At 42.8% G+C, this 25145-nt stretch overlaps 1 protein-coding gene and 1 pseudogene across 7 annotated transcripts in view; both read left to right on the forward strand.

Moving 5' to 3' along the window:
* Positions 1-25145, forward strand: part of MCC (MCC regulator of WNT signaling pathway) — a 309780-nt gene that overhangs the window by 7732 nt on the left and 276903 nt on the right. For 2 of the 7 annotated variants that reach the window (XM_041748456.1, XM_041748457.1), the window contains exon 2: positions 4696-4730. The exons of the other annotated variants lie outside the window; for them this stretch is intronic. The gene's annotated coding sequence lies outside the window, so the exon portion shown is untranslated. The remainder of the gene's footprint in view (positions 1-4695; positions 4731-25145) is intronic. 7 annotated transcript variants of the gene reach the window in all.
* On the forward strand, positions 3081-3208 carry LOC121488402 (annotated as a pseudogene).

Below are 25145 nucleotides of genomic sequence, written 5' to 3' on the forward strand. Positions count from 1 at the left end.
CCACCCCTGCAGGTGGGGCGCTAGGCTCCTACCACCGCTGGCTACATCACTGTGGGGCTGCAGGGGGCTAAGGTTGGTGAAGAAAGCCAAGGAACCCAGTGATGTTGGTGGCCAGGGCTGTGTGGCAAGGCAGCTGAGGAAGCATAAGCTGAATGTGACTGTGGGGCCATGAGTCAGACCCAGCTGGCCAGGGCAAGTAGGTCAAATGAGGCTGGGACCAGGTGGATGTCAAAATAACAAGAAAAAGGAGAAATACATTTTGAGAGGAAGAGGTTATTAAAGACCAGGCAGGTGCTTGGGACTGAGGTGGCCACAGATGTGAAAACTGGGAGAGAACCTTGGTTCTGGGGTGGCTTTTGTCTAATTGAGAAGTCGTAAAATAAATTCTGAGACCTCTTCATATTAAAGAAGTACTTACAGGAATGTGGCTACCAGATTTGAGGTAGAGCTTTGAGTGAGTGGAGGCACCCATCTAGGATAGGAAATGTGATGGCAGCACTCAGGAAGTGAACTCAAGGGTGCTGCTTCCACAAGTAGGCACAGGCCCGTGTGGAAGCTAATTTGCCCAACGCAAGTCACATGAAACACTTCCTCCAAAATGAGACTGGAACTGGAAGATAAAAGCTGCATTTGTGGCAAAATTAAGAAGGCATTGATGAACAAAGACTTCAAATTTAGGTTTGATCCAAAGAATCAAATTTCAGAAAACCAAGATTATTTAAAATGTAATCTCTCGATTCTGGGAAAGAGGTTCGTATTGGCAGGATCACAGAATCAGACAAGCCAAAAAAAAAAAAAAAGACTCTGAAAGCTGATAATAGTTAGGATGTGCATTTTTACATCAGGGAATGTCAGGGTAGAGATGAATTATGTCCAGTAATTTTCTCACCCCCCCGACCCCCTACTGCACCCAAATTCCTAACATTGGTATCTTTCACTTTTGAGAGAAACAAGGAGAGAATAACCTGGATTGCACAGATAAACTGAAGTTCAAATTACAGAGTAAATATTTATAGGACAACAGAGCTATTTCTAGCAAATGTCCCTTTTTCCCCTTGCTGAACAGAAATAGCCAAAATTAGTTCTTGGGGAGAAAAAGGACCCCTTTTTAAAGGTTTGAATTACCATAAGGAGTAACTGAGGTTGTAAAGTGCCTTAGCTATACAAATCTTTCAAGATAGTTCTTAAACTCAGCAAAGAAGTTGAACCAAATCAAGTCTAGGAAAAACAAAAATCCTGAATTAGCAGCTGTTGATTCTACTTGCTGTATAAGAAGCTATAGGTTAGGGTTTGTTAACTTTGTAAATAAGCAATAAAAACCTGTTGGGCTGGGAAAAATTGTGTGCTAAAAGCTACTTGATGCTTTGGCGGGTGGGGTATTTTGAGGCAGATCCCCTTGTCATGATGCGACATATGGGGCGAGAGATGGAAATACATTTTAAGCCAAGGCTATAGTGTTTGATTACCTGAAAACAGAAAGTTTCACAAAACCTCCGTGGGTGTGCATGCATGTCAGTTAATGATTCCAGCTGGACTTGTAAAAAAAAATATTGAAACAGTTGTCAAGGGAAGAATGCCAACATGGAAAGAGATTGCCTGGCAATTAGAAAAGCAGTGGAGTTCTCTGGTTGGTTGCATGATAAGAGTGGGAGTAATTGCTTGTCCCTGTTTCCTATGGGCTGTGTGGACTTGTCCACAGAATATGTGGCACGCTAGCAATGACTTCTTGCTTTGTCAGGGCCCCTCCTGGCCTCCCACATTGGTGGTTCCTTCCCTCACCTGTGTTCAGAACACTTATTATAATTATCTATAGTCTCCATGGGAGACCCTCAGATCTTTGCAGGCAGGGACAGAGGAAAACCCATCAGTATTGCCAGCCCCTGGTCTCTATGTGACATGGTAAGGCATTAGTAAACTTTGAAGTTACTTGCTTGGCCCAAACTGCACTTGACATTATAGCATAACAAATGTGTTGGGTTAACCACTTCTAGTTTGTTTGAAGGGCACGTTTGGGAATTTAGTTTGGTCATATTACCATAACCTCCTCTCTATTCCCCATTTGTTTATTCATTCAACAAATACTGTATGCCTTCCATGTGCTAGGTGCTGTTCTTAGGTATGGGGATATAGAAATAAAACTGATACGGTCCTTGTTTGAATGGATCCTACATCCTAGAAGGAGGCAGACTAGACACATGACAGATGTATGTCCAGTAGTGACATGTGCTGAAAAGAGAAAATACACAGAGAGTAAAAGTGGAGGATGCTATTAGAGTGATCAGGGAAGACCTGTCTATGGGAATCTTTGGATTGACCCTGAATGAAATGAGGGATAGAGCCATGCAAAGATGGGAGATGATCTTTTCACGCAAGGGAAGAACAAAATTAAGGTTAAGCCTTTGACTCTTGATTTCAGCACTGGTCATGATTTCAGGGTTGTGAGATGAAGCCCTCCCTAAGTTGGGCTCTGTGCTATATGCACAGAGCCCACTTGAGACTCTCTCTCTCCCTCTTCCACTCATGCATGTGCTCTTTCTTTCTCTGATAATAAATAAAATCTTAAAAGAAGGAATGGTTTAAAGAACTGAGTGGCACAGATATTGGCCATGAATGATCTGAAAACTGCCCTCCCTGGATGGTTGGTTCAGTGTTGACAGATGCTGATATATAGAATACAGGTGGGTTCTGAATTAGGAAAACTGGATTCTACTTTCCACTGTCACTTGGACCATTCTCCTTCAACTATTTAGAATCATTGACCTTATTGTTATGAAACTTAGTATCAGTTTATTGATTAGTAGCAAACATAGCTCTAAGGGGCTTGGAATGCTGACACTTGTTTTCCTATTGAGTTATCTGGCAGTCAGATTATAACCAGAAAGTTGTCTGGTGAGCCTGGAACTGGACAAAGGGATGCTTCCATTAGGTAGTATCATTAAGCCATTCTTTGATGTAAGGCTTCTCTTCTGCAAATTATTTGTATGATTGATGAGGAAACTGAGGTCTGAATAAGGCTGGCCAGGGGTGGAGGGGGAAGTGTAGAACACAAAGTTGTTGTTGTTGTTTTAACTCCAGGGATAGCTTTTGCGCAGTGGCAGTATTGTAGCCAATTAGGTTTGTCTGAGGCACGATTATTGCTAATTGAAAACTTTAACTCCAGGGATAATTTTTCCTCTTCCTCACATTCTTCTATTTCTGTATCACAGGATTTGCTTTAAAGTCTGCGTCTTGGGCAGCCCCGGTGGCGCAGTGGTTTAGCGCCACCTGCAGCCCAGGGCGTGATCCTGGAGACCTAGGATGGAGTCCCACATCGGGCTCTCTGCATGGAGCCTGCTTCTCCCTCTCCCTGTGTCTCTGCCTCTCTCTCTCTGTCTCTATGAATAAATAAATAAAATCTTAAAAAAAAAAAATAAAGTCTGCGTCTTGGGGCACCTGGGTTGCTCAGTATGTTAAGTGTCCAACTCTTGATTTCAGCTCAGGTCTTGATCTCAGCGTCCTGAGATTTGAGCCCCAAGTCGGGCTCCTTGCTGAGGATGGAACCTACTTAAGATTCTCTCTCTCTCCCTCTGCCTCTACTCCGTAACTCCCTCAGATCATGTATTCTTTTTAAAAATAAAGTTTTTTTTTTTTAAAGTATGTGTCTTGTAATATTCTGTACTTCTCTTAGAGGAAGCCTAATTCTTTAGTAAACTTGTTTATACATGACATTAATACTAAATTGCACTATTAAAATAATTAGAAGGATTTATTTTTTGTTCTGATCTTTTGGGTATATTGTAGTAGTCCGCTCTAGGTGGGTTCCTATTGGCTGAGATAGTTGGGGCTTAACAAGTCTTAAAAATCCAAAGGAGCAGGGACGCCTGGGTGGCTCAGTGAGTGGTTGAGTGTCTGCCTTTGGCTCAGGGCATGGTCCCGGGGTCCTGGGATTGAGTCCCACATCGGGTCCTCACAGGGAGCCTGCTTCTCCGTCTGCTTATGTTTTTGCCTCTCTGTCTCTCATGAATAAATAAATTCTTAAAAAAAAAAAATCCAAAGGAGCAGTTGTGTTTTGTTTTTGGTGAAATAATGAGAGATGGGCTTACTGTTTAGATGGTTTGCCGGCTGCTCTGTGTTGATGGTTGCATGACTTGGTCAACCCTACTGTCCTTTTTGAAAAACTGCGGTAAGCTATACAGAAGACATAATCTCCCATTTTAACCAATTTTAAGTATGCAGAGCTGTGGCATTACTACATTCACATTGTGTGCATCCCTTATCATTCTCCATCTCCAGCACTTTCTCATCTGCCCCAACTAAAATTCCGTATCCATTAAACACTAACTCCCCATTTCTACCCCAGCCCCCTTCCTGGCAACCACTCTTTGACTCTCTCTATGAATCTGACTAATCTAGATCCCTCACCTAAGTGTAATCATGACATACTTGTGTTTTTGTGACTGGTTTATCTTCCTAGCTATGTCTTCAACGATCATTAATACTGTAGCATGTGTCAGAATTTTCTTCCTTTGTAAGGCTGATTTTTTTTTCCATTTTGTTTATACATTCATCCTATTTTTTTTTTTCATCCTATTTTGTTTTACATTCATCCATCAGTGGACACCTGGGTTGCCTCTCCCTTTTGGCTGTTGTGAATAATGCTGCGACGAACATGGATGTACAATTAATTACCTGAGTCCCTGCTTTTCTGTTTTTTAGGTATACACCCAGAAGTGGAATTGCTAGACCATCAGGTAATTCTGTGTTTAAATTTTTGAGGAATTGCCTTCACATTTTCCATAGTGGCCTCTGTGCTTTACATCATCCCCCCCAGCAGTGCACAAAGGTTCCAGTTTCTCCACATCCTTGCCGACACTTGTTCGTTTTGGTGCTGCTTTGCTTTTGACCCAATAGCCATCCTAATGGGTGAGGTGGTAGCTCATCCTGGGTTCCATTTGCATTTTCCTAATGATTCCTAAATATTTAGGATCATCTCTTGTGCTTATCAGCCATAGCGGTCTTTGGAGAAATGCCTATTTGAGCCCTTGCCTGTTTCTTTAATTGAGCTGTTTGGTTTTTTTGTTGTTGTTGTACCATAGTTCTTCCTGTAGTTGGGGTATCCATCCTCTACCCTTTTTATCCTTTGTACTGGTCTCTTGTTATGTTCATGGTTGGGGCTTTGCAGGCACTTTTGGTATTTCCAGATGGAGCGACAGCATAAAATGAGGCAGGAGAATAAAGCGCTTCCCCACGGAAAACAAACAGACTCCGCCCAAGCCAGGAGGCTCCTTCCTCCACTGTGTCCAGGAAGAAGTGGTTTCCGAATGCATTGTGGGGCCAGCTTGTGCTTCACAGGCACATGACCAGCAGCTTTTCCTATGGAGCTAGAGCTAGACACCCCCTAGCAACATTGGGCATGCACCAGAGTTTTCTATTCACGGCAGTTGAAGAGTTACTTTGCACATGCTGTGATTTCACAGTATTTTTTTTTTAAAGATTTTATTTATTTATTCATGAGAGAGGCAGAGACCTAGGCAGAGGGAGAAGCAGGCTCCCTGCAAGGAGCCTCATGTGGGACTTGATCCCCAGAACCTGAGATCAAGCCCTGAGCCAAAGGCAGATGCTCAACCGCTGAGCCACCCAGGCATCCCGTGATTTCACAGTATTTAAAGAGGAGTTTTAGGAGAGGGTTTTAGCAAGGGGGTGGGGAGGGCTGTGGAGAGTAGCCAAGAAGTCTGAGGCTGGCCTGTTAGATTAGATAACTGTTACTTTATTTCTTGGTGCTATGAATCTAATCCTGGTTAAACCAAATCTAATTTATTTTCATGCTTGATTGGGAGCACTTTTGATTAAGTGTTTGGATGACAGTAAGCCCTCATATAAGAGGGCTAGTGTTGAGGAATGAGCTAGTCCAGAGGCTGCGGTGCCCCAACTGATGATTAATAGAGTAATAATAGTGAGCAGTGGCAAAAATAGGTGAGCTGGACCCCGAGACACGAGGAGTTTTTACTTGTAGCTTAGAAGGGGTAGATTTAAACTCAAATGTGGGATCCTCTTTTCAGGATACCTTGGTACATGTGGGGAGAAAGTAGTCCACCTTCTGCTGTGACTAGTAGGGCCTTCCAAGACTGGGTTTTCACTTGGGGCTTCTGAGTTGCTTATGAAAATGCTGTCTGGACACAAGTGTGATTATTGGCAAAGGATGGGTCTGATGCTGAGAAAGCTGCCTTCAGACCCTTCAATTCTCAAAGTGTGAAAGACAGAGCATCTATCTTACCATCTTACATTCAAAATGGCCCCAGCTAGTGATGGTGACATACAGGGGTTGGGGAATATGTCAAATGATGAGGAAAGGCTCTGGTGTTTTGGCACCTTCTGTACTACTCTACTGAGTCAGGTTACCTCCGTTGTCTGTGTGTGAAACTATGCTGTGGTGAAGCTGTTCACTCTGAAATCCTAGCTCTGCCTCTTCCTAGCTGGATAGTCTGATAATTGCTTTTCTGGGCTATGTGTTCCCTATTATAAAATGGTGGTGTTAGAATAGTATCACCCACCTTAGACAAATGTTGTGAAGGCCAGGAGATAAGCCTTGGAGCGCTTATCAAAGTGTCTGGTAAATACTATTCGTTATCTTGTGCTGCTGCAGTGATAACCCAACTAACTTGTCATTGTTTTGCTCCGATGGTGCTTACTTGCTACAGTGATGGTGCCAGGGAGAACAGAAGCACTTTATAAACAGAACATTAGGAGCTGTGGTTGGAAGCACTGGAATAATGTAAAAGAAGTTCTTAAGTGTAGATAGATAAGTCATGAAGAAAATATCTAGGGATCCCGCGTCTTACAGCCCCCTGATGATTTTGTTCTCTGGATCTGAATGCCAAAAACTCACTAGGAGGGAAACTGTTGTTGTTGTTTCTTTTTTAAATAATAAATTTATTTTTTATTGGTGTTCAATTTGCCAACATACAGAAAATAACACCCAGTGCTCATCCCGTCAAGTGCCCACCTCAGTGCCCATCACCCAGTCACCCCTACCCCCCGCCCACCTCCCCTTCCACCACCCCTAGTTCCTTTCCCTTCCCAGAGTTAGGAGTTTTCATGTTCTGTCTCCCTTTCTGATATTTCCTACCCATTTCTTCTCCCTTCCCTTCTATTCCCTTTCACTATTATTTATATTCCCGAAATGAATGAGACTGTATAATGGAAACTGTTTTTTCTAAATATTGGCAAGCCTTCGAAAAGAAAGGTGGTTCATTTCTTTTCTTTTTTTTTGGGGGGGGGGTGATTCTTGGAGCAGAATGTTAATGAGCTAACAAATGGCACGCAACACTAATTGCTTTCTGTTACTCTTTTGGTATATTAATTGTTTTTATTTTTGTCTGGGCTGTAGCGTCTTCAGTCCCTGTTGTGCCCAGTAGAACCACACCTATTTGCTGATGGAAAGTGGGAGAGAGAAGGGGATCAGCACCCCCACCCCCCACCCCGGCCCAGGAGGAGGATGCACTGCCAAGAAACAGATGGTGTCCATGTATTGTGTGACTCCTTATTTCACAAAGATGAGACTTTATCAGGGATGCATACTTGTGGATTCCCTTACAAGTTTTGATCTGGTAACTGTGGGGAGATAGCGGTGCCATGGGAGCTTTGCTTGAGCCGGCAAGAGTGCTGGAGGAGCCCCATCTGCTGGAGGGGAGACGCAGGCCTGGGTAAATGGGTCTGAGAGAGCTGGAGTGTGCCCCACAGCCCTGAAGGCGTTGCTGGTGCTGCTTGTGGCTGACATTTTCATTTGAAAGAAGGTTTTTGCTTTTTCTTAAGTGTGTTGATTGAGGTTTTATCTAATCATCAGACAGGAGGAAGTGGTGGAATGACGTCTCTCCTGCTTGGAAGTTGTTAGGTTTGGTCCTTTGCTGAAGAGTATGTGCCTGAGGGCCACAGGAAGGAGATGGCCAGGGTTGGAGGCCTAAATGAGCCTCAGGCTCTAAGTTTCACTTTTCTGGTCGTGAAGTGAAGTTTTGGACGCCTGAGCTTCCACCTCGGTAGACACCTGCAGTGATGTTGCCCAGTCCCATGGCTGAAACTAGTCCCAGGACACCTGGGTGGCTCAGTGGTTGAGTGTCTGCCTTTGGCCCGCATAGGGCTCTGCATGGAGCCTGCTTCTCCCTCTGTCTGTGTCTCTGCCTCTCTCTCTCTGTCTCTCATGAATGGATAAATAAAATCTTCTAAAAAAGAAAAAAAAGTCTCTCATCAGCTAAGCTGTGGCCTCCCAAGTATGTGTCTGATGATGTGAATATCCAACGTGGAAAGCTGGAGCACAGGTCTTAGGTAAAACCAAACATCTTGCTCCCCCCTTCTGCCCTTGCAAACAGAATTGCACACTATTCTCTCTTCCTGCTTTTCCTTCCATGGGGACAGCGGCTCATCTTAGACCCTACAACATGACACCTCCTTCAGGAGGCCTGTCTCAGCTTCCAGTCAGTGCTTGCCAAGTACCCCATGCAGGCTGGCAGCATGACTCATTTTACTGACTTTCCCCCAGCACTCTATCATATGACGTATTTATGTATTTCTCTGTCTTAGAAGCTTACCTGGTGGGGGGTGGCCCATGGCCAGAAATTTTTTTTTTCTCAGCATACTTCTAGGGTGGCTGACAAGATACATGACAGTTAATAATCAAGAAAAGCAGTTAAAAAAAATATACCCAAAAACTAAGAGGTAGAAAAAATACACAAAGGGCAACTACTTATTTATGACCTAGTGTGTAAGCCCTGCTATCCACGCTCGGGTTCCCTGTCCCTGCAGATAGATCCTGGCTATACCTCCCTTCCATCTTGTCCTGAAGGCAAACACTGAGTTTACCTCAGTAAGCTTAACCCAGTACGACTGGGGTTGGAGAGAGATGTTTTCATCTGTGTCTTGGGAGTATCTGAGGCTGGCTGGTGATCTCTCTTAAGAAGAGAGAGCAGAGTGGAAGCTGATTGGAAGTAGGTTCCAGGCCTGGGATGGTAGGAGTAGCTCCAGGAGCTGGAATTAGATGATGTTATTATATTAGAAATGATAAATGTGGACGACAACAATACTAAGATTTCGTTGAAATATTTCAAGTGAAGCAATTACTTCTGTTTCATCTTGCAAGTATTTTTTCCTTTATGCATTTCAAAGTCTAAATCTATACTTTCTAACACATGTCACTTTCATACCAGAAAAGTCATGTTCAAACGCATCCCATTAGAAATTACTATTGTCCATTCATACTGTAACCTAAAGTAAAATCGTAGAACTTGCAAGAATGGTTAACCTAATGTCTCTAACCTTACCAAGATTTTTTTTTTCCAAATTAGAAATGAGTGTGTGGTATTTAAGGATGAAGATGTGGAGGATAATTCTATATATAATTTTGCACCACATGCAAAATGACATCCTTTTCTACAGAGGTAGGGAAATCCCTGCATTTAAGTGTCAGTATTCATTTGCAAGTGGCAGATATATGTTAATTGCTTTTCTGGGGTGAATGATTCTTAATCTGGTGGGAAGGATAAAGATTTCAATTCATTTCACTAATTTTAAAAATTCCAGTAGTCATAGGTTACTATATGGAGCTTATAAATCATTCCAGTGAGGTCTGGGTTATTGGGTGGATTTCCTTGAAAATGTGGCATTCCTCAGTGGTAGAATGAAGTCTTCATCACAGCAGTCAGCAGACGATGCTCTGGGTGACTCTGAGTGCCCTGAATTGCTGGTGCTGATGTGGGATGGATGGGAAGATGGGCATGTATTATGCCTTGAAATGATGAGGCTGATGCAATATCTTAGAAACACTTCTTAGCACAGCAGTTGGAATTGGAAAGTTAGTATGATCAGTTACATAGAGTTCTGAGGTTTATGATAAAAAATTTATCTTTTCATTGTTCTTCTGTCAAAGAGCCCAGGTAAAGACTGATGGTCTTTTCCCCACCTTTAATTCACCAAGTAAATGGAGGAAAGAATTTAAGTTGCCTTTTCCCCCCTAGTAATCTCTATGCCCAGCATGGAGCTCAAACCCATGACCCCAAGACCAAGAGTTGCATGCTCTGCTGATTGAGCCAGCCAGGCACCCGTAAATTGTGTTTTAAAAATACTCTAACAGCAGCTCTTTCTGCCCATGGGGTCCTGTCTCTGTGCTTTATTACCTTTTATGCACTGAAAAAAAAAAAAACTCTAACATTAATTATTAATAGGAAGAGGCCAGCTTAAGAAAAAAAGACATTAGTTTGTAAACTTGTGGATAACATAAACCAGACTATATAGTGGTAAAAAGGAAGGCAGTTACATACAGTATTAAGGAGTAGCGATCAAAAGTGTGAAGCACTTTGCATGCATTTTTTTATGTCCTTTCCCAGCTTAAAACTCTTCATTTCAGGGTACCCAATCCCTTAGCCCCTGGTGACCCCTGTAGCTCAATCTCTGGCTGCCTCTCACCCTTATGTTCTAGTTTCCAACTCAATTACTTTTAGTAACTTGGAGGTGCCTGACTATCCCTTGGTCTCAGAACTTCACATCTGCTCTTCCTACACTACCCATATCTTCAACTGTTGTGTATCTACCTTATGTTTGTTTCTCTCCTAGGATTTAAGTGTGTGTCCTTTCCAAAGTCTTTCCCGATATTCCTACTCTGGTCCAGATGCTGTGCTGTCTCCTCTGCTCTGATGGCATTAGCTATTTCTGTGTTCTAGCCCTTCATATACTGCACAGGCCTGTGGACTTGGTATTTCCTACCAAAGTGGCTGCTATTCACCACTGATAACTAGCACCTGCATAGAACCTAGCTCTCTGCATTCCCTTTAGAGTGAATGACCTTAATTTAAACTTTGCAACAGCTCCATGATAGGATAAGGGCCCTATCTTTAGGGGTGTTTGTTTGGTAGTGAGCTGTTGGAAGCTCAGACAGATTAAGGGTCTTGCCCAAGACCCTACATCCAATAGGTGGCTGGGCTAAGTTTAAACTGGAGTCTGATTCCAGAATTCCCTGCTGTGTGTGCACAGTGCTTACAGCCTTCTCAGACCATGTGGTCATGGCCTTAAGAATGGGCATCTTTGTAGGAACTCGGATTGGTGGGGGTTGATAGGTTGTAGGGAAGGAGGGGGATTGAGGATGATATCCAAGTTTCTGAGAGGATTATGCTGATAAGTGAGGTTGGGGTTTTGTGGAAAATCTTAATTTGTAGGGAATGATGAGTCTGGATTTGAGCATGCTGAATTCGAGATGGCTGTTGGTCTTCAAAGGGGAAATGTGCAGTAGGCTATGTGATAATAGGGCTCAAAAATTGGTCAGAATTTGGGAATATTTGGCCTTCATGGCTGTTTGCTCCCAGTGCAGAGGAGCTGATGAGCTCTGTTCCAGCCACTCCCAGTAGATGCCTGTACCTCACAGAACACATAAATAAGGAGTAGAATGAAGCAACCAGATAATGTGTGTATTCAAATGCAGCTCAGAGAACTGTAGTCTCTGCCTTCTAGCATTGGATGTATATGTAATATACACATTGATGCCGTTGGTTCAGAATCAGCATTATAATTGAAATAAGTTATGTTTTTTAAGTTTTGGTTCTTTAATTTTTTAAGATTTTATTTATTTATTCACGAGAGACTCAGAGAGAGGCAGAGACACAGGCAGAGGGAGAAGCAGGCTCCCTGCAGGGAGCCCAACATGGGACTTGATCCTGGGACTCCAGGATCACGCCCTGGGTTGAAGTCAGGCGCCAAACTGCTGAGCCACCCAGGGATCCCCATGGTTCTTTAATTTTTTTTAAAGAAAAATTTGATTAGCTCATCACACATGAGCATTTCTGCCTTTGATTGTTTCTTAAAGAGCAGGGTAAGGAGTAAGGGGCATGTGGTTATAATCGTAAAAGTAATGCATGTATATACCAAATTTGGAAAATAAAGGAATAAACAAAAAAGTCTTATACTATCAGGTAACATTTTGGTATGTTCTTTTAGTAAAATTTCTTTAAATTAAAAAAATTTAAGTTCTTTATATTTTCTTTAAAAACACATTTTAATATAACTCTAAAGTTTTTTATGGAATGTAACACGGACTATTATTGAATAAATAAGTTTTCATTGTTCATATAGGTAATGTATCAACACAATTTTGTTTTCTTATATCTTTAGAGCAGATGGAGGGAGGAGCAAGATTGAGAGGGAGAAAATGTGTGTAAATGAAGAAACTGAGCTGTATATTGTGCAGTGTTGCTGTCTGATGTTAAAGAAGAAAAAAACAAAGGTGCCTTGGGGTCCTGGGATGGTCTTTGTAAAGTAATCCAAAGACTAAGAAGATCAGTGTAAACACACACACACACACACACACACACACACCCACGGTCTGTAATAAATTGGGACCATCTGTTAGGTTCTACCTAGGCCTGCTTGCTTAGTTTTCTGCCCGTTCCTTATTTCAGAATGCCTTTCAAATGGTGGCAGAGTGCTGGGTGTCAGATGGCACCAGGGATAAAGTGCAGCAAGGCCAGCAAGGCTGGGCAGCAGATCTGCAGCCAGCCTGGGTTGCTTCACAGTTCCTTATTAACTTTTGGGACCAACCTAACTGTGGCCACTGTGGCCTTGACCATCTGATCCGTGGGGCTGTAGGATGGGGATTATGGGGGAAGGGGGGTTAGGGAGTGAACTCACTTTTTTTTTTTTTTAAACCACCATGTGTGAAGCCAATTTTAGAATGCTGTTTTTTTTTTCTTAATTTTTTTTAAAATTTTATTTATTTATGAGAGTCACATAGGGAGAGAGAGAGAGGCAGAGACACAAGCAGAGGGAGAAGCAGGCTCCATGCACTGGGAGCCCAACGTGGGATTCGATCCCGGTTCTCCAGGATCACACCCTGGGCCAAAGGCAGGCGCTAAACCGCTGCGCCACCCAGGGATCCCAGAATGCTGTTTTTAAAGAGAATATTTCATGTGCACATCTAAGAATGTATTGCTTCCTTCTTACGTGTGTTGGTATTAACCTGTTTCTGCACAGTCTGCTACTAACCTATTGTTGCAGAGTTTTCTGTGAACCCATCTATTTGTAGGAAGCTTAATTCCTGGGGTCCCATGGAGTCCCTTTTTTTTTTTTTTTTTAAGATTTTATTTATTAGACACACACACACACACACACACACAGGCAGGCTCCATGCAGGGAGCCCAATGTGGGACTCGATCCCGGGTCTCCAGGATCATGCCCTGGGCCAAAGGCAGTGCCAAACCACCAAGCCACCGGGGCTGCCCAGTCCTTTTTTTTTTTTTTTTTTTAAAGATTTTATTTATTTATTTATGGTAGACAGAGAGCGAGAGAGGCAGAGACACAGGCAGAGGGAGAAGCAGGCTCCATGCTGGGAGCCTGAAGTGGGACTCGATCCCGGGACTCCAGAATCGTGCCCTGGGCCAAAGGCAGGAGCCAAACCGCTGAGCCACCCATGGATTCCCCCTGCCCAGTCCTTTTTAATTATAGGGGCTACTGAAATTTATTTTTTGGCCAAAGAGTGTTACATTATGAATTGCTAACTAGTATTTCTCAGTTTTAATGCTAACTTTCTATAAATAACAACAAAATTATTACTTGAAAACCTACAGTTAAAGGCTTTATTTAATTTTTGTTTAAAGTGGGTATGGCCTGTTGTGCCCAAGATAGCGAATCTGAGAAACCGCCAAGGAGCCGACACTGATGCAAACACACGAGGGTTTATTTACAAGCTCGAGCCTGGGTCCAAGTATACTGGATGCAGCGGAGCAGGGACTTGGACCCCGAGACTAAGAGGCTTAGGAACTTTATAGGGGCCAGTGGCCAATGGGATACGCAGAAAGTTGCAGTCATGCTGGTCCCCTGAGCCGGAGTTCCGGTTAGGGTGTGTCCTGGTCTTTGACTAGGGCGGGGCAGTGCCCTAAGTAATAAGCAGGTCAGCACAAGGCGGGTACAGCCCAAAATAGAGTCAGTCCTGCTCTGCTTGTCCAGGGGTAGGGGATTTTGTTAAATTTCCAGGGTCCGACATGGCCAAAATGCTAATCTAGAACAACCTCCTGGTTTACAAACTATGCCAGGTAATCAATTTAGCTCTTGGAATCAGCGTAGCTATTTCTTTTTTCAGAGTAACTATTTCTGTTTTTGAAGGGAAGAGGGCCTGCTTTGTAGCATCAGATTTTGTTTTTTGGGAGTTTATGGTCATTGTTTTTCATTTAAGGAGTTTTTTTTTTTTTTTAAGATTTTATTTATTCATGAGAGAGAGAGACAGAGAGAGAGAGAGAGAGAGAGAGAGAGGTGCAGAGACACAGGCAGTGGGAGAAGCAGGCTCCATGCAGGGAACCCGATGTGGGACTCCCAGTCTCCAGGATCAAGCTGTGGGCTGAAGGCGGCGCTAAACCGCTGAGCCACCCGAGCTGCCCATTTAAGGAGTTCTTTAACCCTGTGGCCCTACCCTGGATGACCTGTCTGGAGGCTGTGGTTGCTAGGATGGTCTCAGGTCTTTGCTGCTTTCAGGAAGTAAAGGGAAGGCCGAAAGCTGAAAAAATTGTCTTTGCTTTCCTCTGAACCCTAATCCCTCCCTTCTCTGACATGTTGAAAGCTAACCTGGGAACATAGGGTACAAGGAAGTGTCAGAGCCTGGTTTCCTGCCGAGAAATGTCATTGAATACAAACGTATTTTCTCAAGCATAAGCTAGAGCATTCATTCATTCAGGAGTAAGCCTGAAAATAGAAAGAGTTGGTTGTGGGAATTTGGATGGTGAAAGCCTTCATACTTGGTGATTCCAATAGCCCAGGATTAGGTCCATCAAAGGATTGTAGTAGAAACTTGATGGAATGATTGGAAATGTTTTCGGAGTGCTAGTCTGGCTTCCATTTCATTAGCCCTCAAAGTATCCTTAGTCAAAGTGAAGTGATCCCAGCTTACTACAGATCCTTCTCTAATGGTTTCCCTCTTTCCTGGGAGGAAGCTGGTTTGTTAAGAATTACCATTCCTAGCAAGGCAGAGGAAGGAACTGATTAGTTTCTAATCCTAGAATCTGCTTTATGCTCGGCTCTAATTGCTACTACACATTAGAACAAGCATCCAGGCCATCAGAGGATGTAGGTGTTGTCTGATAGTGTGGCTGAAGTAAGTCCCTGTGTGGCACTAATCAGTGACTTCCTGGAAGTCCCCCACCCTGCTTCATATGGCTGGTGGGTGTACAATGTTCAGAAACTTGTGTGTGTTGGAGAAACTGTATTTCTCTATAGAGAGCTAAAACTCTGCTTTCCTCTGTGTGTCAGTGGTACAGATAAACCTGAGAGCAGTCCATAATTAGTGGAATTTAGGGGCACAACAAAATAGGCAGAATTGGGAGGATGAAGAAAGAAATTGGGAACAGCATATTTTGGGGCGGAAGATTTTATTAACCTATCTATTCTTTTGATATCACTGTGTTTCTTTCATCACCCTGTTTACTATGGAGGAGTTTCCTGATATTTATTACCTTGTCCATTTGCACAGTGTTATTTGCATTTCTTAATCTGAATTAATCATGAAAATGCCCTCATTTGGTCCAGCTGACTCAGCTTGGCACCACTACATGCCTACTCTCACCCCTTTTCTAAAAATTCTATTTCATTTTAATCTCTACATGCACATGTTAAGTGGTTTAAAGTGTGTGGCCTCATCCTAACATCTCATGCTGAAGTTTTTCGTGCCCTACAAGTGTGGAAGCACCTTCAGCGGCTTGGAATGTCTGGTATTTTATGTGTTCTGCTGGAATGCCTAACACAATATGAGAAGATCAAAGAAGACTCTTTTGAAAGACTGTATGTTGAAGGCATGACTCTGAATAGTGGACAGAATCCCTGACTCAGCTTTCTGTGAATTCCCCACGACCTCATTGCTCATCCACAGGGATTTCCCTGTAGGTGCTTTTGGAAATTCTTGAGCAATTGGGAAGCCTCTGCTCCCCTTGTAGAGTATCCTGGAGCTGGTAATGGAACTTTGCCAAAAAGGTGAAGGACACACAGTCATGGCATTCCTCCTGTTTGCTAGAGACTATACATTGGTTCAGTCATTGGTAATGAATCACTTTTCTGCTTTGGAGGAAATTCTGCTTTTATTTTAAACTCCAAAAGTTTGTCCAATGTCACTTTTAGCCTTCCAGGAATTGTTCTGATAAATACAAATACAATAGATTCTTTTCTTTCTATTATCACGGAACTAATGGTTCTCTCTTCTTAGTTCATTAACGTTTTCAGATTGATGAAATGGTAGTACTAACTTTATTGCTTGCCCTGTTTCTGTCCTTACTCTTGCTGGCAGGAATCCACGCCATCTTGTCAACATTAGTACGTTTTTTGTGATGCTGTGCTGCCTACCCACATGATAGTGGGTTTTTTTTTTAGCTTGATGGAAAATTCAAATAAATAAAGGACAACACAGTAAAAGAGACATAGTCTATGATAGGAGAATAATGTCCCTTAATTCACTCACTGAAGTGTTTCCTTGCACTCCGTGCATTATCGTATTCATTTTTAAAGAATAATTACTGTGTTTTGTTGAAAGAATGGGCTCATAAATTCTAAGAAACTAATTATATTTTGTTACTGGTGTTGCTAGAATTCTAATAAGCTTATTCCTATTTCTAGTTTAGCTGTTAGAGAAGGGAACGTATCCTAAAGTGGACAAATGTATTTGGTAATTAAAAGTTACTGAGAGAGAAATAATGATATTTCGTCATTGGAAGAGTTTTCTAACACGTGGTTATGATGAGAGCAGCATGGTAGAACCTGATTTTAAATTGAAGAAGGAAATAAAACTGCATCTTCATTCTTATGTAGCTCTGTCAGAGGAGGAATTAAGTGAGGGCATATTAACTTGATCATACTTGTAGATTCTTCTGAGACTTAAGAAAAAAATCCATAGTATTTATATGGATGATGGAAGATCTCAAAAAGTTACCAGCAGAACAAAGATGGCTATACCACTAGGCTTCCAGTGTTAGAGGTGATAATGCTGACTGACATTTGAGTGTTTACTATGTGCCTGGGAGGGTAAGGAACTTGAGACCAAGGTGAAATAACTTGCCTAAGGTCACAGAGTAAGTGGCGGGGCCCCAGATAACTAAAGCCATATTTAGTTCCCTTAGGTGAAACTGAAAGAAATCAAGAAAAGGATAAAATATACACAAGCTAAAGCTAGTCAAGCTCCAAATTTCAATGCAAAAAAACTGAGTTAGTTAGTATATTCAATTAATCAGTCATCTTTGATTATCCAAATATTCTTATTCACTTGAATTTCTGTTAAGGTAACCAACTGTGTCATTAAGAACCTTTTTTTCTTTTTGTTTTTTCTTTTTAAGCTTGGTCTTGTACCTGTGGGTTGTATCTGTCTTCTGTTTAAGATTCAACCCTGGAGGCATCCCTGTACACAATGCTTAGCACTTGCCTAATTTGTGAATCCAGCATTCTGGGTGGTTGGTGGAAGAGATAATGACTCTGCCATTGTTAGTGATGGGGAAACTGAGTCAAGGAAAAGCAAAAATATTTCTTGCCATAGGAATCCACAGCAGTCAAGTCAGTAGCATTATATCCTGTGAGTCTGTGCTTGGGAATGTAAACAAGGACCTCTTAGATAAAAATATTTCCTTCTGTTAAAGTAAACTTGCTTGATCATTTAAGGGTCCGATTCCAAATAGTACTGCTGCAATCACTGACTTAAATTGCTTAGTTAAGCTAGATTAGCTGATCGAAAATTTAATGAAGCAAATATATTTTTGTCTTTCAGCAAACTTAATTTTCTTCAAGGAGGGATTAAATTTTAAGCCCATACATGCCAGCATTTTACTTGTGGATTTCCTTAGTTTTTGCAGAAAAATTTAAAGAGGTAAAGTGAAATAGTTGTCTCTGTGTCCAAGGCTTTTCTTAACACCTATGTTGGTAGCATTTGGGCCCTTTATTTATTTATTTTTTTAAAAGATTTTTTAAATTTATTTATGAGAGACAGAGAGTCACAGACATAGGCAGAGGGAGAAGCAGGCTTCCTGTGGAGGGCCTGATGTGGGACTCGATCCTAGGACCCTCAGATCATGACCTGAGCCAAAAGGCAGATGCTCAACTACTAAGCCACTCAGGTGCCTCTAGGCCCTTTAATTGAAAGAGCAAAGACCTCCCAGGCTACTTGGAAGACCACCTGCATGGGAGTTAGTGGGGAGTGCAGGTCACCTGGGGTTCCATGTTGGGGTTTCCCTTTCTCTGCTTTGGGAGCAGAGACCTTGTTACCATTTTCTCTGCTTCGTCTAGTAAGCTGAAGAGTTAAAATAGGCCTGTGTCAGAAAATAGGCCTGTGTTTTTATATCACAATATGTGGGGTAAAGTGAGTCAGGGAGAGATGGGGGGGAGCACTGCGGGGATAAGGATGACACGGACATTTTGGGAGTCTAGGAGCCTGGAATTTTCATTCTGTAAGAGGTCAGCCCACGGGGACTAGACTGAGTGCTTTATTTTCTTTATCTTTTGTTTGTATAGTTCTTTTTCATGACACTAGAAATGAATTTGATGTGTCTCCCTAGTAAATTTTGGAATTCTATCAGTGAAAAAGGCTAAGTCCAGCCTCTCAAATCAACACACATGCACGGGCTTCCCCTGCTCCCTCATTCTGTTGCACTTAGCTGAAGTGAATGCCTCTGGGGCTTGGATATCCAGACACCCATGACCTAAAGGTGAATAGCTGTATTATCCATTACTGACTCTTAAATGATTACCTTTGTTACCACTTCCCGTATTTAGGAAGGGATACACTGAAATGGCTGAAGAAGGAATCTATTTTTATTATGTCTTAGGACATTAAGTCATAAGCAGATTTTTCTTTTTCTTTCCAGAAGTGATTAAAGCAATGTAGATCTAGCTCCTTTAGGTGCCTTTTCCTATTTAGCATCCTAAACTTTGTGGTAGGTAGAAGCAAATTTTGTTAAACTGCCCTGCTCTTCCCATCTCTCTTCCTCCGAAACACCTTTTTTTTTTTTTTAAAAAATTTTTATTTATTTATGATAGAGAGAGAGAGAGAGAGAGAGAGGCAGAGACATAGGCAGTGGGAGAAGCAGGCTCCATGCACCGGGAGCCTGATGTGGGACTAGATCCCGGGTCTCCAGGATCGCGCCCTGGGCCAAAGGCAGGCGCTAAACCGCTGTGCCACCCAGGGATCTCTCCGAAACACCTTCTTATGCTCTCTTTCCTCTGTAGATAAGTTTCGCATACCCTGTGTGCTTAAAAATTTCAAAAATGTAATTGTACTTTAGACAAAATATGTAGTTAGGCTTTGGTGCTGAGCTCTTTGTACTTCATGGCCTTATCTCTGAACTCAGTCTTGCCACTGCGAAAGAGAAACACAAGCAGTCTGTCAGTGGGGGTACTCTTGCTACCCTGCTAGTAATCATCTTTATTGCCATACGTTTCTCCTGATTGCTGCTCTGACATTTCCATGCAAATTACCAAGGGCAGCTGAACTAGATAAATTAGGCCCTTTCTGACCGAATAAAAAACCATTGACATTTTGGCATTGCTAAACTCATTAACAGTATTAGCCAGGAGTCCTGCTTTTAGCAGAGCTCCATTCTGGGCATGTGACTCTAGGTTGGGCAAGATAAAGACCTTATGGCTCCTAATTAGCAAGTGTAATAAATGACAAACAGTTTGTGGGAGTCTCCGTATAACATAAATCAGATTTAGAAAGGGAATACAACTTAATAATTTGTGTCAGTGTCAACGTAACAAAACAGCATCCGAAAAAGGTGAAGGAAAGGCTTTTGGATGCATTATCCATTACAGTAGTTCAGTTCCAGTTTAACCACCTAAGCATCCCTTATTGTGTGGGCCTTATTCGAAAAGGCTGATGGTGAGGAGTGCGCTGGCCTCTGGTTCCCTGAGGTAGAGCCTGTCTGAGTCAAGGAGCCCCATCTCCACCTGGAGAGAGATTTTACGGCTCTGACTCTGACACCAGGAGAAGAACTTGCCTGCTGGTGTTTCCTGGGGTTTTGTAAGGCCAGAATTATTATGCCTGACTGGTCTGACTTGTTTCTTCATCCCTGGCTTCTTTGTCAAACCTCCGCCGCCCTTGGGCCACCTTGATCTTTCCACTGCTACCTACCCTGTTGTAATTTTTGCTGCCATTTTTCTTTTGTCCCCTTGGTTCCTATTGCTTCTTCCCTGCATCCCTTTGAGAAGCGAGTCTGACGTTTGGAGATAATACCAGTTGGTGTTAATATTCCTGTCATTGTGTTCTCTCCTAACCAGTCAGGATGCTAGTGGGTAAAATCGTTAGTTTCTCCGAGCTGGTGTGGCTTAGCTGATGGTTTCTCTCCCCTCAAGCCCAATGCTGGGAACCACCCTAGAAGCTGGTTAAAACTAGTTCCCAGATAACCAAAGATGAATGATGATTTTTTTTAAAAAACATCTACTTCCCCAACTAAGAAGTTTTTCTGTTGCCAACGGTTTCTGGAGTGTTCTATTAGACAGCAAATGGGTAACTATTTCTTTCTTTTTTTTTTTTTTAATTTATTTTATTTATTTTTTTTTTTTGGGTAACTATTTCTAGGAGTGCGCGGTATACTTTAATGGCTGATAAATGTAGGGACACCGTATGTAACAGTATTCCATTTTTGGGCTGCTGGGTGGAAGGAGGACACAGGAGATGCAATGCTAACTGCCTGAGCTGCCTTTTGACCCTCACTGGGAGATAGAACACAAGTCCCTGTTCTTCTGTTGGGTCAGTTATCAAGTGAGTCTTAGAGATTAATGCTAGGTGTTGAGGGAAAGAGACATCATGGTCTGGAATGGTCAAGGGAAACTGATGAAGGTGGTACATCCTACAGGACCTCCAGTCAGCAGGAAAGGGGGATTTTTGGGGGTACTGATGCTGTGAGAGTGAGGCTGAGAGAGACTCAGGCAGAGCTGAGGGGGCAGGCGTGACTAGATGGGACTCCATATGGAGCGGGAAAGCTGGTGTTCAGCCAGGCTCCCGAGGAACTGTACTTGATACCAGCACCCATTGGTCACTTCAGGAGAACCCACTGCGGAGCTTTAGCAGGGGAGTGGGGCTAAAAAATGGGGCTTTGTGGAAGATGACTCCTGAACGTCTTTGTGTAGGATTATAGGACAGGGAGATGTGATGTGGCTGGGAGGCAGAAGACTCCAGGTGTTGTCTCAGTAACCCATGCTTGCAGAGAGACTGGGCCTAGAGGGAGATGAAGAATTGCTGGGTACAAGAGTGACAGGATTGACTGGAGATTGTGGGTGAAAGGAGCAGAGAAGGGTGGAAGATGGAGCTGGGGTGGTGGGGGTGGCGGTGGTTGTCCACTATTCATTTTACTTTCTTTTGCTCTAAGCCTGGTTCTATTTCAGCAGACATATCTTATTTACAAGATGTACAAGTGCAGAACTTATTTTTAGTAGCTTTATTAAGATCTTCATATACCATACAATATATCCATTTAAAGTGTATAATTCGGTGGCTTTTAGATCCACAGAATATGCAACCATCATCACAGTCTAATTTTATAACATTTTCATCATCCCTGAAAGAGGAACCCCATTAGCAGTCACTCTCTCTGCCTTCTCACTCCTAGGTAACTACTACTCTACTTCTGTCACTGTAGATTTGCCTGTTCTGAGAATCCTACATTACGTGGCTTCTCGTGACTGTCTTCTTTCACTTAGCACAATGTTTTCAAGGTTTCACTATGTTATAGCATGTCTATGTGCTGCTGGGTTCTGATATGGCTGTTAGGTGGAGAAATAGTGCCCCAAGAGAGAGGCTTGGAGATTGAGTGGCCTGTTAGATGGGAGTGATAATGCCAACTTCTTTCTAAAGTTATCATGAAGATCAGATAATGTATATGAACATGAAATAATTTTATATAAACGGAGAGGTTTTTATGACCTGTTTTGCCAATGAGGCAGTGAACGTGAGGGGTGATGGGATAAAATGTAGCCCTCTTTACGTTTGGGTTGATAGCAGGTAGTGTGTGAATTGCCAGCCTGGAGAGCCTCTTGGGAAGTCATGTGTGTTGAGTCAGTGGTTAAGTTCATGCAAGCTGATGAGCTTCTCTTGGAGCAGAGGTTAAAGGAGTGCAGAGGACTGAGATGGGGGAAAGGCCTGTTGTGGGAGGGTGGGAAGCAAAAGCTGCAGAGAGAGAGAGAGAGAGAGAGAGAGAGAGCGCCAGTCCTAGGATGCATGGCAGTGTTAAACCTGTTCTGCTAAAATGGTTTCATCATGCAATCATTGCTCAGTTCTCTTAATTAGCTAACTGTTGGCCAAGTCATGTCTGTGCAGGATTCTCTGACCCAATTTATTATTGGCCCAGGCCCACATGCTAACTGGTCAGTAACTTAGGCCCTTATTTTATTTTATTATTATTTTTTTTTAGGCCCTTATTTTAAAAACAGAATGAAATAAAACAATAGAGTACCCTGGGCTGGAAATGTGACTGGATCCCAGAGCCAAGATTCTACTATCTAGTGCGTTGGCTTGAACTTGACACCCAATCACTTTGAGCCTTAGGGTTTTATTTTTTGTCTGTACATGATCATTGGATCCCTTGCTGGGATATTGAAGATCATGTCACATGCAACAGGATGTGCAAACAGGCCTTGAAAGTGCTAAGATGTCTTGAAACCTGAGGGACTGGTGCTGTCCCAAATGCTGCCCTACCCCTTCTAAATAAACACAAATAAAGCCAGATGTAAGATAATGGGAATTTCCCAAGGACTGACTGGTTGCGTTTGTGAGAAGCCCTCTGTATAACTAACATACTTGCCAGTGGTGTAATTGATTGCTGCTGGGTAAATACGAGTCCCACTACGAGATGGAACATCCAGTCTGAATATTTTTCTTTTTTTTTCTGAATATTTTTCTTATGTGAGGTTTCCCCCACTGCACCCCCAAGGAGAGGTGGTGATTCTTTTGTAGTGGTTGGTGGTAGCGGGTGGTGTGTGTGCATGTGGAGGGAGGGTGAGTGTGGACAGCGTGGAGTGGGAGGGGGAAGCAAGCAAAAAAGAAATAATGTAGTTTGAAGATGGAGGTGATCGTCAGCTGAGCTGGAAACCAAAAAGTATAGATATTTTTCAAATTTCTGGGAGAAGGAATGAAACAAAGGGGAGCCATAAGAAAAGAACATCCATTTTTGGGGCATCTGGGTGGCGCATTTGGTTAAGCATCTGAATCTTGGTTGCAGCTCAGGTCATGATCTCAGGGTCCTGGGATCAAGCCGTGTGTCAGGTTCTGTACTGGGGGTGGAGCATGCTTGAGCCTCACACTCCCTCCGCCCCTCCCTGTAGTATTTGAGAGATATTTTCTCTTTCAAATAAATCTTAAAAAAAAAAAATCCATGTTTGCTGGAGTTTGGCATGGGACCTAGGGTTTTAATAAAAGTTGCCTGAGACTGCCCCATACCGTGAGAGTCTAATTAGACTTGGCCTGGGAAGGAAATTTCTTAAATGAATATAGCTTGTCTCCTCCTGTATATTGGTAGGCAAGGTAAATGCTTAAAGTGTAGTTTATCTAGGTCTCTCCTCATTTTCTTTTTTTTTTTTTTTTTAAGATTTTATTTATTTATTCATGATAGAGAGAGAGAGAGAGAGAGAGAGGCAGAGACACAGGAGGAGGGAGAAGCAGGCTCCATGCACCGGGAGCCCGACGCGGGATTGGATCCCGGGTCTCCAGGATCGCGCCCTGGGCCAAAGGCAGGCGCTAAACCGCTGCGCCACCCAGGGATCCCTCTCCTCATTTTCTAGGAACCACCCTGCACTCATTTATACTACTACACTGGGTCCTGTGCTCAACCCATCTCCTGGGCATTTGGAAGCAGGGTATAATTTCACTTCTAACTTGATTGTCTCTGGAACAGAGGAGATGCAAACTCTGGTGGCTAATGAACTGGAAAGGGAGGGGGCTTAGTCTGCAGTGAGGGAAGGATGAAGGAGATGTGCACAAAAGAGCAGAATCAAGAGATGTGCTCATGTTCCTGCATGGTGCCCGTGAGCTCCTGGGGATCCCTGTATACTTAATGACAAAGGAAAAGGGAGTTGGTCTGCTCTTTTGCCTAAATTATCTCAAGTGGTATTGGGAACTTGCTACCAAAGGAGCCCTAATGAATACAGTGGTTAAAAGCAGTCTGAAATTTTTATAGCTGCTTTAAGGACCTATTAGAAGGTGAAGAGGATGTAGGTAGGGGGCTGAGTTACTGAAAAAGCGGCCCCATAGAGAGAGCTGCTCTGTCCTTCTGAGTGCAGATGTTGAAGTTGGAGCACTCTGTAGTCTTGCTCTGAACCGAAAGGAGAAGCATTTATTAAAGATAGGTTGGGGAGAGACTGTCACTTCACTGTGCTGCTTTTCAATAGAATTGTCTGTCTCCAGCATTAATTTTCTAAGGGTCTCCAAATGCTCAGAGGCATTTAGGAATTGGGCCCAGAGCAAGGCAAACATTTGCTATAGAGGGCCAGATAGTAAGTTTTTAAATTTTTTTGTGGGTCGTAGGGTCTGTGTCGCAGCTCTTCAGTTCTGTCCTCATTGGGTGAAAGCGACCATGGGCAACATAGAAACAAACTGGTGTAGCTGTGTTCCAGTCCCAAGATTGCAATTTCATGTAATTTTTGCTTGTTAGGAGATACTGGTTTTGTTTTGTTTTGAGAACCATTTAAAAATGTAAAGGCCTTTCTTAGCTTGTAGGTCACACAAAAACACACGGTGAGGTGGATCTGGCCCATGGGTCTGGCTATAGTTTACAGACTCTTCCAGCATGATGTGGAAGCAAAGGGACCCTTCTGTTACAATAGCTCAGGCAAATGAGAACAGCTTTCATCAAGAGTGAGTCCTGACTGTTTTAACCTTTACATTAACCCCACCAGATCTCTGTAAGATTGCTGGCTAGTGTTGTAGCCAACCCTTGAGATTGAGGGAGGAGTTTAAGTTCAGTGAGCTAGTTTTAGAACCGGGAGCTAATGATTACTAGGCCAGTCGTTTAGGTGCTTGACCCATGACTGAGACTCACTGCATTGACCTGGAGCAGATGCAGTTTCTTCATGCAAACAGAGAAATCAAGGCTCCTAGAAGATTGTGTAATGCTTTAGGTGCAGCCCAAAGCAGAATTACAGAGTTTATAGCTTTCTACTCTGTAGTTTAGCTGCTGAAATTCATG

This window comes from Vulpes lagopus, chromosome 3, assembly GCF_018345385.1.
Source record: "Vulpes lagopus strain Blue_001 chromosome 3, ASM1834538v1, whole genome shotgun sequence".
Classification (NCBI taxonomy): domain Eukaryota; kingdom Metazoa; phylum Chordata; class Mammalia; order Carnivora; family Canidae; genus Vulpes; species Vulpes lagopus.